Genomic DNA, 19,187 nt, shown 5'->3' with positions numbered 1-19,187 from the left:
ATTTAAGGTAATTTAGAAAATGCAAAATAAGTTACATAATTTTATCGATGCATAATACTCTGGCAACTGTAACGAACAACAATGCCTTCGTGTTTGTATAATTATGACAATAAGATTCTCTATTCGGGATATAGCAAAATTAGCAAGCTATAATGATCACATCAGCATCCTCGCATGCCAATTATTTGCACAAATCCCAGAGCTAATTATGAATATTCACATGCGCTATTGCGAGTATATAACCGGAACAGCACGAGGTGATCAATTTGCTTGTAATACTTTAAATTTTAGATTGTTATATTATAAATATGCAAGTGATGTTCCGAAAGTAAAACAAGAAAGTTATTAGTTTTCGACATAGTTACCAGTATACTTAATATTGACAATGATCGAAAATGGCTGTACAGACGCGCACTATTTCATAGAAAGGCATTCAAAAATAATTGTTTCTGTTTTAACTAAAAAAAATTAAAGAGATAAGAAAACGGGAATTGTACTATAAAATGATTGATTTTTTAATCTAGATTTTATTTCTATCCCTGCTATACTAATTAAGAAATGCTCAGTTAAGCTAGATCTTGTTCTTTCCAATCTCTACAATAAATGCCTTGCTGAAACTTGCTTCCCTAATAGCTGAAAGATGGTCTCTGTGGTACCAGCAAAAAATAATTCTGGGTAAAGGACGACCTTTTCAATCATCGACCTATCAATCTCCCCCCCCCTCTTCGTTAAAATCTTTGAACCGCTAATCAATCAAGCACTAGCCCACCACCACAAAATATCTAATCTTCTCTCTGACAAACACTACGGATTTAGGCATTATCGTTCTACTGTATTGATTTAAACAGTCATTTCTGAAAGCATAGACCATATAGTAGATAAGGCAGTCGGAGGAAGAGCTGTATCCTATGATAATGTCAACGCCTTTGACAAAGGGCTGCTAATGAAAATTAAATGGTACGGTATAGCTGGACGAATGCTAAATCTAATTAAACACTTTTTAGACAATAGGATCATCCAGTTTGTCACGGATCGATATTCATTCAAACAGCATTATATTAATGCAGGAGTACTTCAGCGGTTGATCCTTGGACCACTATTTTCCCTGATAATATTGTGCCCGATAAAAGTGTATTTGCTGACGATATCACTCTTTATAACATGCATGAGGAAAGAACGGATGTACAAAAATCGAAAACAATTATTACATTCTTAGCAAATCACCTCCAAATCGTAGTGGAATAGGGACATAAATGAATGTTAACATTTCATTCTAGTAAGACTAAACTGCTCTCCTTTGACAATTATGAGAAGCCTCTCCAGCTACCGATATCCACGAGGAATATCTCCTTACATTAGCATTCTTCCTTCAAATATCTCGGATTAACATTCACAGTAAATATGAATTTGAATAAATATTATGAGGGCATTGGGAAAATTGCTGCAAGGAAGGTGGACTCCCTTTATCGTGTTAGAAAAAACTTAAACCTAAAAAATGACTGTACATCTACATGCCATATATTCGCCAATGTATTGAGTATTGTTGCCTCACTTGGATTTATGCATCTCTCACTTGTCTTTCCCTTTTAGATTGCGACCAAAAACGGTATCCACACTAATAGGTCCCTATTTGTCAACTAGGCTCCAACGCCTGTCCTATCGCGGTTATATTGCATCCCTGTGCCTTTTTAACAAGTATTTTAAAAGAATGTGCTTTGATAAAGTCATTGCGTTAGTGCTCCTCGACGTACATATCCTCGACAAACACGCTTAGCAACAAAATCACACCGCTTCAATGTAGAGATCCCTAAATGCCAGAAGTTTTCTTCTCCATTAGTTGATATTCTTCGAACAGTTAGAATTTGGGATTCCCTATCTGCTTCCTGTTTCGCTGACTGTACTGATATCCAGGACTTCAAATATAGCGTAAACCAACATCTTGTTAAGCTTTCTTAGGTATGGTTCTAATTAGAAGCCCCTTTATGTTTAAGTGGCGATATGCCTGGTTTGTGGTGAAGGTAAGAACGAAAATTCTCTGTACACGAACATTGCTCAACAATGGCTGAAATGTACAACACCAAATATTGCAAGAATATTACCCTATTAAGATGTTATGCTCATTAAAAACCAGCACTTTATCACATGCCATGAAATTTAAATTAGATGAAGCTACGTAAATATGAGATAAACTATTTCTACGAGAAAGTAAGGCTGTCAAAATATACAACCTGATAAAATCGATCGGTAGGATATATGGTAAAATATGAAAAGTGATTTGGGTACTGTTAGATAACGTCCGTCACATTGGAATACCGCTTTTGAAATCACGACTCCATAATAATACATCCGAATCTGGACAAATTTAAATATCATATTTAAGCTTATTTACGCCGTGGAAAAGCAGGGCGCTCCCACGCATCCCGCTCGTATATTATATGTATGTATGTATGTGTGTATGTATGTATGTATGTATATATATATATGTATATACATACATACATATATATATGCATGCATACGTTTATGTATATGTATATATACATGTATATGTATATATGTATATATATATATATATATATATATATATATATATATATATATATATATATATGGCTACGATCACATCTTGTTTTGGTTTCGAACGTTATTTTTATGGTATATATTATATATCTTACTCCATTTCATATATTTCATTTACAATAATTGTTCAAGTGTATTTTTATAACAGCTGGCTGGATGTTTATAGCAGATTTTTCACGGTTAATGTAAAAACTAGGTTTTGTCATGCGAACATTCTATCCATTTACTGAAAACAATGGAGCTGCTACTTTAGACAATAATAAACAATTGTAATTCGATGACTTATCGACCTTAATATTTTTTGTTACATTATCTGACAGCATTGTTAGGTTCAATACAACTATCTAACCGCTTATCTCGCTACAGTGGGTAAATACAGACATAACTTAAATAACTTGGCGATACAGGATTATGTTCTAAAGTAAAAGCTTTGTCATCTTTTTTCCAACGCACGATCTCCCTACCCAACTGATTTATACAACACTCTGTTATGGGCACTCATTTATCGATTAATACTTTCAATAAATTAACCTTTTCCGTATTTCTGAAACCCTTATCTTTACAACTTGAAATGGAAATTGCTATATTTTAAATCAGGATGGTGTTATCAATTTTCCTAGAATAACAATTAAGACTGCTTGTACATTTTTCTTGGTTTTGCTTGCATTGTGTTTTAAGGGAATTTCATTGGTACAGAGTCCTCTCGGTATACATCAAGGTAAATTCTGGTTAGTAGTTCCTACCATCGCTTTTTCTATTCTCTCTTTTCTTTCACGATTATCTGCTTTGGTCTACACTATGTCAAGCGTAGAATTGTTGGAGGGGTGGTGTAGTATAATTAAATCTTGCGCATTCATTTTTCTTGTTTACCTAACAGGTTCTATATCATTATGAATTATTTTTTGGCCGTTTTCATATAGATATTTATGGGTTTGTTACGTCATTTAATTGTTTTCCTTAACGTTTCAGTTGTTTTTAATATTACTATCTGATGAAGCTTCTTGCAATATTTCATAATGGGTTATGATCCCGCACAGTCTGGATATTCTATATATATAAACGATGCTGCTAGGAACTGACACATCGAATCAATCCACGTTTTACTACAACCAATCAGAAACCAGACTTTCCGCATAAATATTACATTTTTCTGTAGTAATTTCGCATATGTTTTCTTCGTGTCAACATGGGAAGAATCTTTTGCTCTGTGGAAACCAACTGGAGAACTATCTACTGCGAACCATTAACCTGCCCGGACTTGTGTAGAACAAGACACCATCGAAAACAGTTCTGAAACTAAACATGGCTTACAGTTCTAGACAGCTATTAGTGTAATATACATTTTATTTCTGCGTTTATGCTTCGTTTTCCCTATTTTTATTCGTCACTTCATTGTATGCTGTGAAGTCAAAATCAACAATGTTTGACTAACTTTCCTTATGGTTTATTATCTTTTGGCTCGTTCTTTTTGCTTGGACATTTTTATATATTTATCCATTCTTGCCAAAAACTATTTTCTGGTTTTCGTTTTCCCGTAATTTGCCATGTCTTTGCCAACACCAATCTTGCGTGTTTGAATGAAAGCTGTTTACTGGTTCCATGCGTACTGTTTTCCCTAAGCGGTCATTTTAATTTTCATATTCTTTCCGTTCCAATCTGTCACATTCAATTATAATGCGATTCAACGCTCTGTCCAAATAGTTTACATTCACGGTTTGTCCAGGTTTTATATATTGAAGCTCATCTGTTATTCAAATAGATTTGTTTAGTGCTGTTTTTATTTGTGATTCAGTTTCCTTCTCTATATGCACATGTTTTATCCATACTCAGATGTTTTCCGTGATTATCCTCGCTTATTATGATAATTATTTAAAGAATATTAAACATAACATAATGCGAAAGTGCTTCAGGGATCGATGCTTGGACCATTATTATTCCTGATATTTATTAACATTAAAATGCCTATATATTGTAGTGTTTTAAGAGTCGTCTTTATACCCCGTTTTATGTAAAATGTACCCCTTTGTTCTTTTATGAACTGTGTTCATCGATATCTAAACTAGATATACTTCGGGTGTTTGTCGTTGTTATGATCGACACTTCAATATCCACAATTATTTATTTCTCCCAATCTGTTTTTCTTAGACTTTTTCTATATATTATAGTCTTCTCAACGTTTTGTTTAACTTTTTTCACGTATAGTCCATATCTCATGAGTATAATGCATTGTTGATGGTCATTATTTTTCTTCTAGTTTAATTAATACACAATTTTTTATGGTCCAGATTGCCTTACTATTAATATTACTCAGATTTCTATCTATTTTAATTGCATTTCTCCAAAATCTCTTGTTTTGTCCGGATATTATTTTTTCCATTTTTTTTTTATTTTTGTAGATTTGATTGTGTGCGACCAGATTCAAAAACATGAAGGAACCATGTTCAAAAAGCGGCATTGTTCTATTCTTTATAAAGGCAATAAAATACGCTATTATGTCCTTATAATCCATTTGTCGATTTTAAACATGGCGCACTTTTTGATGCTGAACTGCAGGTTGTACCTGCATATCTATGGCATCATTATTAATGTAACTATTTAATATTTTTTGTTTTTTGCAATGAATTTCATGCCGTCCACATACATGGGGCGTTTTTTTATCTTCACCTGTTACCTTGTATTCGAAATCAGATTTCTTCAGTATAAAATGAGTGCTGTTAGAGCTATGATTTACAGCAAATGATAACAGAGTCTGCTTAGGAAGAGCTTCTTTGTATTCTTATCTCAGTCGGTTGTTGCCCAATGTAATGAGTTTCGATTTGTATTACAACATCAGAGAAACTTAGATATCCCCACCTCTTTTATGATAATATAAAAAATATATCTTTTTAATACTAAGAAATTGAATGACCCGTCATTGGTAGCCCGATGTTGTCGGTATACGTGTAGTCAATGTAGGTCACGATTATAATCTTTTTCCGTTGTTTATTTCGTCTATGTATAACAGGTTATATATCTATCATATTCATTTACGCTACCCCTGTATCATTAGACGTAGAATGCTAATAGAATTGTTAACAACGCGGTAAAGAATGTTACGTTCAGTATTTATCTGAGTTCTTTGTCTTTCTTCGTATTTTTGCAACACATTAGTTTTTTGCTGACCATGCATTGTGTAACACTTTATTTGCAAATACATATCCTCAGTATTTATTATTATCATTTTATTTTTTTTAATTACAATTATTATTATTATTATTATTATTATTATTAGTAGTAGTAGTAGTAGTAGTAGGTGTCATTGTTTTTACAAACATTGTCCGTATTAAACCTGCTTGTATACACTACTCTTATTCAATATTCCGAATTAAAGCACTAACCGAAGGTATACGTTAAGAAACGGTTATACAAAAATGCACGTGAAAACCATTAATTGTTAAAATGCTCATTTATGGGGCCGACATTTTACACAACATAAAATTATTGCTAACGCCCTTCGCATTTCTAAAAACAAGCGGCGTTTGCGAAAAGTAACTTTTTTACACTAGAGCTGCATTCATGTACGCCACAAAAGTTAAGAAACTCTTTTGTTTGCCATTATTCAGTTTTACATTAGAAAAAAACATCTTTAGCAGCATATATTCTCACGGAAAATTTCTTGTAGTACTTACCAACAAAAAATGCCCACCTGTTTGTGCCTTGTATAGGCATGCGCGACAACAAAACTTGGGGTTTTATAAGCGGAAGTCTCGAGGTTGTCTGGAATCTACAGGCGCATGCGCAAGAGGAGGGATTGAAATAGTGGTATAAAAGGCAGGTCGAGTGAGAAGGTTGTTGTTGTTGTCATTGGACGTTACAGTGACACGTGCATTACCTGGTGATTAAGAGGCTGTTTTTTTTGTGTGTCAAGTCGCGCACCTCGGTGAAGGTCATATAAGTCATGCACCTCGGTGAAGGTGAAGGTCATAAGCTATTTCAGCTGTTTTGTCTCTTTTCCTGGACTACTATGGCTGGGGCAAGGTTTGATTTAAAACTGATACCCGAATTCGACGGATCCACTTCTGTTGTCGACTGGATCGAAAGGGTTGAGCTGACCTGAAACCTCTGTGAAATAAAGGGGGTGCATACCGTGATTCCCCTGAGATTGGCTGGAGGCGCCCTAAGTGTATATCAGCAACTTAGTGCCGTGGAGAAGGCTGATGTTACCTGTATAAAAAATGTTTTATACAAGGCATTTGCCATGGATCCCTACACGGCCTACGAAACATTTGCCTCTAGGAAGTTCATGCCAGGAGAAACCGTGGACGTCTTCTTCGCGGAGCTGAAGAAACTTGCAATTCTATTTGGCAATGGAGTGTCAGAGCAAACACTGGCGTATGCGTTTGTGGCCGCCTTCCCACCCATGTTAAGCAACTGTTGAGGGCTTCCACCAGCGTATCTGTAACGCCCATGGAACATTTGTTGGAACGCGCTCGAGCAATTATCCGAGATGAGGAGGACCTGAGGGAACCGGGTGTAATGATGGCGCAGGCAGCAAAGACTAATGCTGAAAAGAGTCCCAGTTTGAGGCCCACGACCAATGGGAGATGTTTCTGCTGCAGCCAGCGAGGCCATTTCGCAAGAGGTTGTACTAACAAGGGGCGGGGCGCCCGCGCTGTTCCAATGTGGTAGTTATGGACATTTATCCCAAAAATTGTGCGGGAAATGCATCAGGGGGCAGAACGCCAGCGCCGCCCTGTTCCCTGGACAAGATTTAATTGCGGCGCAACCGACAATAAATGTGTACGTGGACCAAGTGCCTTGTTCAGCTCATCTCGACTCCAAGTGCTCACACACCATCATGAGTGCCAAGTTGTGTCGAAACTGGACAAAGCAGAACATTAAAGTAACCACAATAGGTGGCAATACGCAAGCTTGCTGTGGAGCCGGAACTGCCAAAGTCCACACAGACTCTGGTGTGGCCGCAGACATTAATGTGCTGGTGATGCGAGGGAATTTGCTGGGATGCGATGTACTGTTGGGATATGATGCTATTAAGGTACTGGGGGGAGTGGTTATCGGAAGAGATGGGACTGTGCGATTTTTGGAAACCCCAGTGTGTGCTGCAGTTCACATTGATCGGCCTGATTTTAAGGTGGACTACGACCCTCACCAAACACTCTGACACTCCAAAAAGCATGCCTCATCGTGGAAGTGGACAGAAGGAAGGGCGTTAACCGAACTCAAGAATAGCATTGCAGAGTACTCGATACCCGACAAGGCCCGTAATGAATACGAGAAGGAACTTGAGGCATGGATACAGGATGGATGGCTGATCCCCTACCCCAACAAGCTGGGACCACCCAAGGGTCTGATTCCCTTAGGTGTGGTAGTCCAGCGTAACAAATCAAAAGTTTGTCCGGTGCTGGACTATCGTGAACTCAATAGATACATTGAGACGTACACTGCCGATGCTGACGTGTGCGCCAGCAAGCTGAGAGAATGGCACCAGAAGGGCTCCAATGTGTCTATAGTAGACTTGCGGAAGGCTTATTTGCAGGTGCGAGTGGATGAGACATTGTGGCCGTTCCAGACAGTGTGGTTCCGGGGTCAGAGATACTACCTTACTCGACTTGGCTTTGGGCTGAATGTGGCACCGCAAATCATGAAAACCATCGTAAATGCAGTGTTGTCCCAGGAAAAGACCACTGAGGACGCAACATCGACCTATATTGACGATGTGTATGTCAATGAAGACGTACAATCTGCGTCGCACGTCAGAGAAAAGTTAGCTCAATTCTGGTTGGAGTGCAAGGATCCCGAACGTCTGAGGGATGGAGCACGGGTATTAGGATTGTACGTTTGCAGGAAAGACGGTACCTTACGATGGAGGCGTGGCAATGAGATTCCAAACATCCCTGATGTAATTACGCGGCGGACTATTTTTCCTTGTGTGGGAAACTTATTGGTCACTTACCAGCGTGTGGCTGGCTCCGAGCAGCTGTGGGAGTCATCAAACGCAAGGCAATTTTAGTAACTTCAGGTTTGAATGATGTATCTGATGATGATCTTCTAACTCTGATGACGACAGCAACCCTAGAGAGAGTTAACAAAGAGGACCCTGCCCGTGGAGAATGGTGTGTCGATGGCGACATTGTGAATGTGTGAGTTGGCGCTAGTTCTTTGGCATTGGGAGTGTTATTGGAGCAACGTGGAAATGTAATTGAAGACGCGTGCTGGCTGCGACCCGTGAATAATGTTCAGCACATCAACTTGGCGGAACTGGATGCTGTTGTGAAGGGTTTAAATCTGCCACTGCAATGGCAGTCAAAGAAGTTACACTTGTACACGGATTCTCTCTGCGTCTACCACTGGTTGCCTGACACTCTTTCAGGACGGACGAGAGTCCGCACTAAGGCAGCCAGTGAGATGTTTATCCGGCGGAGGCTAAACACCCTGAAGAGTCTGGTATCAGAGCATGCCCTATCGGTGAGTGTAACGCTCGTGGAATCACACTGTAATCGTGCAGACCAACTAACTCGTGTGCCTCACAAATGGTATGAAGCTGTGAAGAGAGGCATGGAGGTCGCTGCTCGATCTTGCGCAGTTGGCGCGATTAGCTCATGCCAAATACAAAAAATTCATGTGCAGAGTTGACATCCAGGTATCAAAAGGACTCTGTATTTTGCGAGGCGTGTGGACCCGGCAGTGACAAGGGCGGATTTCAGGCAGATCATCAATCGCTGTGAGGCATGCCAGTCTATCGATCCTGCACCTGAGCAATGGCAGAAGGGGCGATTGGAGGTTGAGCATGTGTGGCAACGATTAGCGATGGATATTACCCATTACAGTGGTAAGCCCTTTCTAACCCTTATCGACTGTGGACCCACTCGTTTTGCGGTGTGGCGGCAAATGACCAGGCAGGACTCAGCGAATGTTGTCCGCCAACTGTCATCTATCTTTTCTGAGCGAGGTGCGCCGGAAGAGATATTGACGGACAACGATGCTGCTTTTTGTAGCCACCAAGTTCGGCAGTTGTTGAATGAGCGGGGTGTCCGACTACGACTGCGATGTGTTCATGTGCCATCAGGGAATGGCATTGCTGAGAGGAGCCATCACAGCATCAAGATAATTGCTGCCAGAAAGCAATGCACCATTACGGAGGCCACGTATTGGTATAAAATCACACCAAAGGATGGGAAGACACTAACAACAGCACCGGCCAATGCCATACACAAATGCTGTGTTAGAATAAAGGGCATTGACACTGTCCAGTCAATCGACGAGGAGAGTCATGACAAATACAAGGTAGGGGATCCAGTTTGGGTTAGACCCCCTGGAAAGCGGTGCACCACCAAGTTCAAGCGAGGACGAATATCTGGAGTGGTCAGCCAGCAGTCGGTCCTTGTTGATGGAACCCCACGCCATGTGCGCGATCTTCGCCCAGCTAGTGAAGTACATCCCACAACTACAGAGAGCGATGAATCATCAGATGATGAGCTGCTGATGAGTGAGGTCACCGAGCAAGAGAGTGGTAGTTGTAGTTCGTCTGATCAGGCAGGATCAGAACCAGAACCAGAACCACCCCCAGAACCAGAACCAGAACCTAGTTCGAGATTGTAAATACCACCCTTCGCAGAAGTCAATGAACTAAGAGGCCACCCCCGGAGTGCAGTCTTTGTGATCATCAGATAAGGGGGGAGTGTAGTACTTACGAACAAAACAAACGCCCACTTGTTTGTGCCTTGTATAGGCATGCGCGACAACAAAACTTGGGTTTTTATAAGCGGAAGTTTCGACGTTGTCAGGAATCTACAGGCGCATGCGCAAGAGGAGGGATTGAGATAGTGGTATAAAAGGCAGGTCGAGTGAGAAGGTTTTTGTTGTTGTTGTTGTTGTTGTCATTGGACGTTACAGTGACGCGTGCGTTAGCTGGTGATTAAGAGGCTGTTTTTTTGTGTGTCAAGTCGCGCACCTCGGTGAAGGTCATATAAGTCGTGCACCTCGGTGAAGGTGAAGGTCATATTTTTAACAATCACAATAGAACACATTTTAAATGAAATTGTATTAAAACATTTACAACCATTCTTTCCGATCATTATTACTTAATCGCATATTGATTGCATACACATTTCATTATTCAAAAAAGTTAAAAAGTCCAGGTATAAAATGAATAGTTGATCTACTATTATGCTTTCATAAACAGTGTATTGGCTAAATAGGGCAAAAGTAAGTTTTTGGACAGAAAAAATACATAATGCAAATATCAGTATTAGCACATTACTTCTATTATATTTTAAATATGGAACTGACTCAAATCCAACAAATTTCTTAATACTAAGAATGTTTATTATGTAACATATCCTACATAATTCAATAAAAAAAATGAAATCACATCATAAGAGACACTACTAACTATACTTTTGCAGTACAGTACATATTTGCCTTATTTCTTTCAGATGAACATTTTATATATTTTCTATTGAAAAAAACGCTGGGCGTAGGAATTCCTCCTTATTTCCTATTACTGCCCATTACAACAATTATATTGTTTAATAAAATTGCATGTTGACCTACGAGTGGACAGAGGATATTTTCTTGTGTCAATCAAAAATATAATAAGCGATTTTCACGATTCAGTAACTCATACTACACACACAAACACACATATATATATATAAATATATATATATATACATATATATGTATATATATATATATATAATATATATTTATATATATGCAATATATGCATCACATATTATTGTACGTCCAAAAAAAGCAAGTATCCAATTGAAGATGACTGATGGAGAATGCTATGTTCATTGAGTGCAAATACATTAATACTTGTAACTTACATTTAAGAATTGCAAGAAATATCAGACCTATATTTATAAATATATATTCTCTGAAAAATGTATGTTCACAACAATATTATGTTAACTGTGATTTAGCGTCTTAACACGACTTTATCTTTACAAAGTAATATCTATTTAGATAGATTAACTCGAAAGAATTATTCTTGCAATACCTAAACTGGATATACTTTATCTAAATAATCAATTCAATATTTTTGTTTGGAATTGATTTTAGTTAAGCTAAATTGCTTTAATTGCTGTATAGTGTAAAACGTTGAGAATGGAAATACTTTTGCAATTAACCAGCTATACAAAATAGGATACACAGATTTCTTGTGAAGGTATGCATGTGTTATGTTTCCTAGCATCCTAATAAATTATATCTACAGATTAACTGCAATAGATAATGGATTTTGGTGTTAATGTCAACAGTTTATTATGTATGTAATATTGTATATATATTTTTTTAAATATATCAATTTTTCGTATTTATAGAGATGTATTTCCGTATATAGCATTTTCAAATTGATCATTAACATCCTTTACATTCTATGAGATAAATTATGTATATACATACATATATATATATATATATATAACTTATTGGTGTATAAATATAGTTTATTAATATTTTCTTAAGTATAATCGAAACTATATTTTTAAAAATTAAAGTAGAAAATAGATCTACTAAAATAATTAAGGAGAACACAGTTAAGCTTTAATTCTTGGCAAGACACATGCTATTGAAATTAAAAAGGGAAACCTTAATATCGGTTGTGAAATAGGACATTTTAAGGAAAACAAGCACCTACAAATATTTAGTCTCACCTTATTATCAGGTGGCAAGATAGAGACAATATCCTAAATCATGAATAAAACCTCAACTTATGGCGGCAATTACAAATCTCACGTTCTTTGAATTTTAATACCCTCTCATATAATATGTTTGTACTATTTTACCTTAAATGTCTATGCACTATCCAGAGAGCCAGATTGCGTTTTTCTAACATACAACAAGCACGGTTTACTTTGCTGCATACCTAGCCATGTGTAACCTTCTACCAATAACACTATCTATTCTCATTTATAATTATATAGTATGGTGTAAATTAACCTTAAGACGCATACTTCTTCCCAAGCTTCATTTAAAAGTCTAACGATCGTATATATCTTCTTTTATCTTTTACTCATTTATTTTTTATGTACTTTTTATTCTGATGTATTACTACTCCTCACCTCTTTGCAGCTAGCTTCTCTTTAGTGCCCGAGACTATCAATCATTACTATAGTTTTTTTTCTGTCTATTATTACTAATATTTTTACTATCACTTTAATTTGCTATAATTTTTTAAAATTTTAATTATTTTATATTTTTTAATTCTACTCTTATTGAAATAGAATTTTATTTTCGTATGCTTTATAATCTATATTTTATATTAAACTCCTATATCCACTGGCGCATCCAGTTTTTTCTGTTATTTATTTTATAGTTGTTTTTCTGTTAACTAAATTTTGTCAGAACACCCATGCGTTTTATGCGATCTAAAGTAATTATACTGCCGTGAAAGGAGGTATAGCTATTTAATCCGTCTGCGTTATGTCTAGTAGATGATGTACTAATTTCACTGGATCTTTCATGCCCTGTTTCCTTAATGGTAATCCTGGTAATAATTGTTTGACAAAGACTTAGTATGACTAAGATTTAGTATGGAATAAAACAAAGATTTAATTTTTAAACATTATCACGTGCTTTGAAAAATTAATATTTTAGATTTCGTGTTGACATTAAGTTAATATATTATATAAATATTTCATACTAGTTTTGCTTCAAATAATTCATAAAATGACCAACTGTATCTTTTCATATTTTCAGTTGATATTATTATAGTACAACCGTTGCAAGTTAAGTTGAGCTAGTAATCAAATAACTGATTATTCGAGCACTGCGGTCTAAATAAGTCGGAATTATTTTGATGATTGCAATCAGATATTTGTATCTAGTTAGAAATCTTCTAATCCATTATCTTTTGTAATAAACTAGAACGTCTCCAATAAAAGAAATATCTTCACTTAGTTTCATATTGCTTTAATTGAAAAGAAATAACGAGGTAATAAGATGGTTGCATAAGGAAAAAAAGATTGATATCAAACAACAGCGTAGAAATGTCGTTTAGGTACTAATTTTGAGAAGTTCCATGAATTAGTGTAGGGGAGTGTATCGATTATTTTCAGAGGATGAAGTTACATGGACGTGAGAAATGTTCACCTCTAGGGACAGTTTGTGAAATCGCGTAAAACGCTGGCATTTTTCTTTTTACATACTCTTATTAGCATCTTACATGTGCACTTCTCAAACGAAAGTAACCACGGCTATAACATCAAAGGCAACATATATATATGTATATATATATATATATGCGTGTGTGTATGTGTGTGCATACATATACCCATGTGTGTTGGGATATATATGTCTGTTGTGCAATAGTATATTGCACATATATCTTGTTCTAATCAGTTACAATCAAGTGTGCTAATAGAGTTTCAGTGACTATGGAGATACTGAAACTCTTACCGCAACCTATATATGTGATGAAGAAAATACAAACTGATTATATCAAAATCATATAGTCATATTTATTATTTTTGTTATCATAGTACATATGTAAAATTATCGAACAGTTTTAAAAATGCAATTCTACTGAGCTTTTTTAAAATATAACTTTTATTAAATATGTTATTATTATTATTATTATTATTATTTTACTGCTGTTGTTATTATTAATAGTATTAAATAATATCTCTTCAATATACATGTTAAACTCTAATTAGATGATAAAATTGCTAGCATTGAACATTTATCCATATAATCATTCCCATTCTCGATTAAGTTTATTGAAAAAATTATCGGCGCGTATTAAGAAAGATAATAGCAATCATGTACGCATTTACAACGGAAAAAATAATGTTAAGTATGTTGCAATTTACTATATCAATATGATACTAGTGTACAACACCCTCGTTATGGGCTATGCACATACACAACTTATTGGTTTACATTATAAAATAAAATTTACATTTCGCATGTATGTTATGTTTGTTCATTTCATGGGTCCAAGTACCATGTAATAACCATTTTTTCATCTCTTTTGACCTAGTTATTTTTACATCCCTAGATTTTCAAAAGTGTGCTGCTTTCATTAATTCCGCTCCTTATTCTCTAGAGATATATGTAATACTAAAGCGCCGTAAATTGTAAATGTAAATGTGTTAGCTGGCCACCTACTTTGTGCGATTCAACCCCGTAAGATTATTTCCTTGGAGAAAATAACTTTTTATGTCTATTCTGATTGAGAAGAAAATATACCACTGAGAAGTCTACATTCGACGCGTTATTGCAGAACCACAGCTTACTTTACTGCATAGATTTTGTTGAAATTCGACCAGTCGATTATGGTATATACGATCAACCAATATATATATATATATATATATATATATATATATATATATATGTGTGTTTGTGTGTTTGTGTGTATCAAACATCATTGAGAATAATAGAACAATTAGTTCTCGTAATTCTTATGTTATCATTGCAGCGATATTACACAGTTACATATAAAAGTTTGATAAATATTGAAGTAGAGAAGGAAGAGAGCTATATTCATATATACCTAAGAGGACTAACATTTATACAAATTACTAATAATTAACTAAATTACATGTAAAATTAATTCTACATAACATTGTTAATCATCGACAAAACACTATTTCAAATATAAATAGCAAAATCATTAGTGAAAGTAGAATTTGTTACTTCAACTGTAAAGCAATAACAAATAAATGACGAAATAACTGTCTCATTCACCTATATTATTTTCTATTATTTACCGTATATAGAAGGTAGAAAAAGCATTTCATCCAAGGCATGAAAATTGCTAAACAAAAAATTTATTCTATGTAATTTACATTCTGTTGCACTTCAAAAAATCATCGAAAATTTTATATCTATATCATTAATTGCTAGATTAAAGATAATGTTTTTAAATTGCAACAAAATGTACATTACATAAAATGAATCCAAGGTAATTTTTTGGTTCAATTTGAATAAAATTTTTATACCTTATTTTGTAAAATTTATAAAAGTGCACTTTGAAGATAAATAAATTTCAAATTGAATCTTGTACCTTTATTTTTAAAGCCTATAGTAAAAACATTTTTTTAACAATTTTCATGCCTGGGATGAAAAGCTTTTCTAACTTGTATCTTATCTTTTTAAGATTATATTTTAAAACTCTTCTTCTCTCTATTTCGGTTTGTATTTCTCCTCATATCACGACTCATTTTTGCAACCCCCTCTTTGTAGTGCAGGTCTGAATGAGAAAATCTGAATTTTTTAAACAAAAACTTTAAAGTAACTTTTTGAGATTACATTTTTTAAACTTCTTTCAGAACAGACAATCTTAAAAATTTAATAAGGAACATATTTCATATAGGTTTCATTAGCAAATATTACGTGAATTACGAGAAAAATAGAAATGAAAATTTCAAAAGGACTGTGTAAGTGGTTACGGTCAATAGTAGTCCTCGCCAGCAAAAGTCTTTGTTATTCTATTATTATTGTTATTATTTAAAACATTTTGTGTCCTGCTCTTTCGCGCTAGGACTAATACGCGGATTAAAAGTGCAATAAATTATTTCGTTTTTACACAATACTCAAATGGTTATTTTTTGTTTTTAGTTTTCAGCCACAAATATGTGTGTCGCTTTGATTCGTGTCGCGCCTACTTAATAGAATGATATACGAAAGTGTCCAATAAACAATAAGGTGAGTAATGTATTTATTAATTAACCAGCGGGACCTGTGGAAATTCCACAGCGGACTCTTTCATATGTAATATATTGAGGTTGGCATTCAGCGTAAATGGAGACGTCTTGTAGCTCTTTAATTAAAACTGCAAAAGCATTTTTCTAAGCTAGCAGGGACAATCGCCGTAGCTCAGTCATAAAATACGCTTGAGTATGATATTTTAATTTATGCATATTTCGTATATATTATTATGGAGTCAACTTTCTAGTGATTCTTATATTTTATAAAGTTGTGATTGCAAAAACATAAAATTATGTACCCATATGACTGCGGTGCATCATCTACAATCGAAACCGAAATCCAAACTTTTATATATATATATATATATATATATATATATATATATATATATATATATATATATATATATATATATATATATATATATAGTTGAGTTCCTTCGGTTATAATCGAAATCGAAACTAAAGCTTATGGAAAATTTTTAATATAATTATTTATTACAAAAAATGGAAGATCGTAACAATTAAACGACAGTTACTCGGAAAAAAAGATGTAAGCCTGACACACTAAATAACACCCACTATCGGATTACTATATAGATAAGATAAGAAGATAAGATATATTCTATTGGGTAAAATATAAAATTGTAATTAAAACAAACTCGATAACAGAAGTGCCTTCAGCTATGATCGAAACCGAAACTAAACATTATGAATAATTTTTGTATCAGTATTTATTACAAAACGTAGGTGGTTATAACAATATTTAGACACATACGCTATCGTATTAATATATATAAGTCTAAAGTTCTCTCTCTCACACGCACACACACATAGATGAGTGTAAGTACACACACGCAAATGAAAATGTAGTAGGAGCAGTATTAATTTTATTAAGGAAGTACTCAACATACAGCAGTGTCTCTCTCTTTTTCTTTATTTCTGTGAAGCAATTAAAAAAGTGTTAGAAAATAAAACAACAAAAAAAAATTTAGAAAACTTATAGCGTCTACCGGGAGAAAGATTTGTTCTATGTTTTTTTTTTTACTACGGAACAATTTAAAATCAATTACTTCTTAACAACTTTTGCATTTACCAGAAAGATAACACCCTAAATTTTATAGAATTAAAAACAAATGTAGCGGTGAGAACACGCTAATCAAATGCCGCGTAAATGTATATTCCGGAATGAATGTGTATTCCGGAATTAAATCTCAGCCAATGAAATTTGCCGGAAAGCGTGACACACAAAAGAACGCACACGCTATCGTATTAATATATATATTACTTTCAACTAGGATAGCTAAAAAAGATATGTTTGAAGGAACCATAAAGTTACTTTTATGAATAGTTACATACGGGGCAGACAGATGATTTTGTTTCGTACTTCCTAAATCATAAAAAAGGTTTTTATATTAATATTAATTAACCAATGCTTTCTACACACAACACACATGTATATATATATATATATATATATATGTGTGTGTGTGTGTGTATGCATATGTGCATAATATTGATTTATCTATGTTTACATCTACGTTTCTACAGAATTTATCAACAATTCCTACACACACACATATATATACATGTAGGAACTGCAGTTAAATTCTGTAGAAAAATATATAAAGATTATATTCAAGCATATAATTTATTGGTTGAAACAAGGGATATATGGAAAAAATATAATTATTGGTGATTTTATCGATCCAGTAGATATATCACTTCTGATGCAATTCTTTACCTATATAAGAGCCATATACGTCCAAGGATGGAGTACTGTTGCCACATCTGGACAGGAGCAGCTAGTAAGACCTTTTTCTGCCTTGACAGGGTTCAAAATAGACTTGGTAGCCTAGTAGGGAATGCCCTTTTCTCTTCTCTGCAACTTCTTTCTGACAGAAGAGACGTTGCGAGCTTGTCTCTGCTTTATCCTTATTTTCATGGCAAGTGCTCATCTGCGCTCCAATCCATAGTCCCCCCTCGCCAAACATTCACGAGAAACATTCGTCTAACTGAAAACACTATCAATAATTTTCCACACTCTTTATCCGTGCCTAAATCTAAACGTAGATTTCATAAACCAAATGTTTTTTCTCAGAACTGCATGTGGAACTCTCTTCTATTCGCTTGTTTTCCGGCTTACTACAATATGTTCGTCTTCAAATCCAACATAAACAAGTTCTTAATACACCGTTCCGCTTAAGTAATCCAATTTACCAAATTTCCACTACTAACAATTATTACGTCACTGTCCCATTGATCACTGTACACTTACTAACCCTTATCCTCGAGTTGCATATGAACTTGATAATCGGTGACTCTTTTGAAAAAATATACATTTAATGTATAAATTTTCAATAAGAATGACTCATATCATCAGAAGAAAATGTAGTTGGGAAAATGATTAATTATCAATGAACACATATTTTCTTTATTAACACATATATTTAAAATGTTATTAAATATCATTTAAAAGGTGTACATGAGGGATATCATACGCCCTAGCCAATCATACGTTGAAGTAAATGGAATTATTCGTGGGATATTCCTGCTAGATACGACAAATATTAATTCCTGGAAAAATGATCGGAATCACCGGACTAATCCATGCTATTTGCAAAAAATTTAAACCGGATGTAACATTCAAAACATTTGAAGTTTCGAGAATGTTCGTTTCAACGGCTGAAGAAATGGTAGATAATTCTACCGAGGTAAAGATCCGTTGATGTTTAAAAATTAGGAAAAGCTCCGAATCTTTGAGAGTACAGAAACGTTTTGACAGATTGGAGATCAATAGTCAATTGGAGTATATATCCATCGATTACTACCACACGCACACGAATAAGCAAATATAAAATGTATATACATATATATATATATATATACATATATATATATATATATATATATATATATATATATATATACACTCAATTTTAATAG

The 19,187-nt window shown here is 34.7% G+C and overlaps 1 protein-coding gene across 7 annotated transcripts in view; it reads left to right on the top strand.

Moving 5' to 3' along the window:
- The window catches only part of LOC145276819 (uncharacterized), a 694,204-nt gene that overhangs the window by 219,234 nt on the left and 455,783 nt on the right, over positions 1-19,187 (top strand). For 5 of the 7 annotated variants that reach the window (XM_080128163.1, XM_080128158.1, XM_080128164.1 and 2 more), the window contains exon 2: positions 16,153-16,239. The exons of the other annotated variants lie outside the window; for them this stretch is intronic. The gene's annotated coding sequence lies outside the window, so the exon portion shown is untranslated. The remainder of the gene's footprint in view (positions 1-16,152; positions 16,240-19,187) is intronic. 7 annotated transcript variants of the gene reach the window in all.

Source organism: Euprymna scolopes, chromosome 5 (assembly GCF_053919585.1).
Source record: "Euprymna scolopes isolate OS-2025 chromosome 5, ASM5391958v1, whole genome shotgun sequence".
Classification (NCBI taxonomy): domain Eukaryota; kingdom Metazoa; phylum Mollusca; class Cephalopoda; order Sepiida; family Sepiolidae; genus Euprymna; species Euprymna scolopes.
The sequence above is the reverse complement of the archived record's forward strand: the minus strand, read 5'-3'. Positions and strand labels throughout refer to the sequence as shown.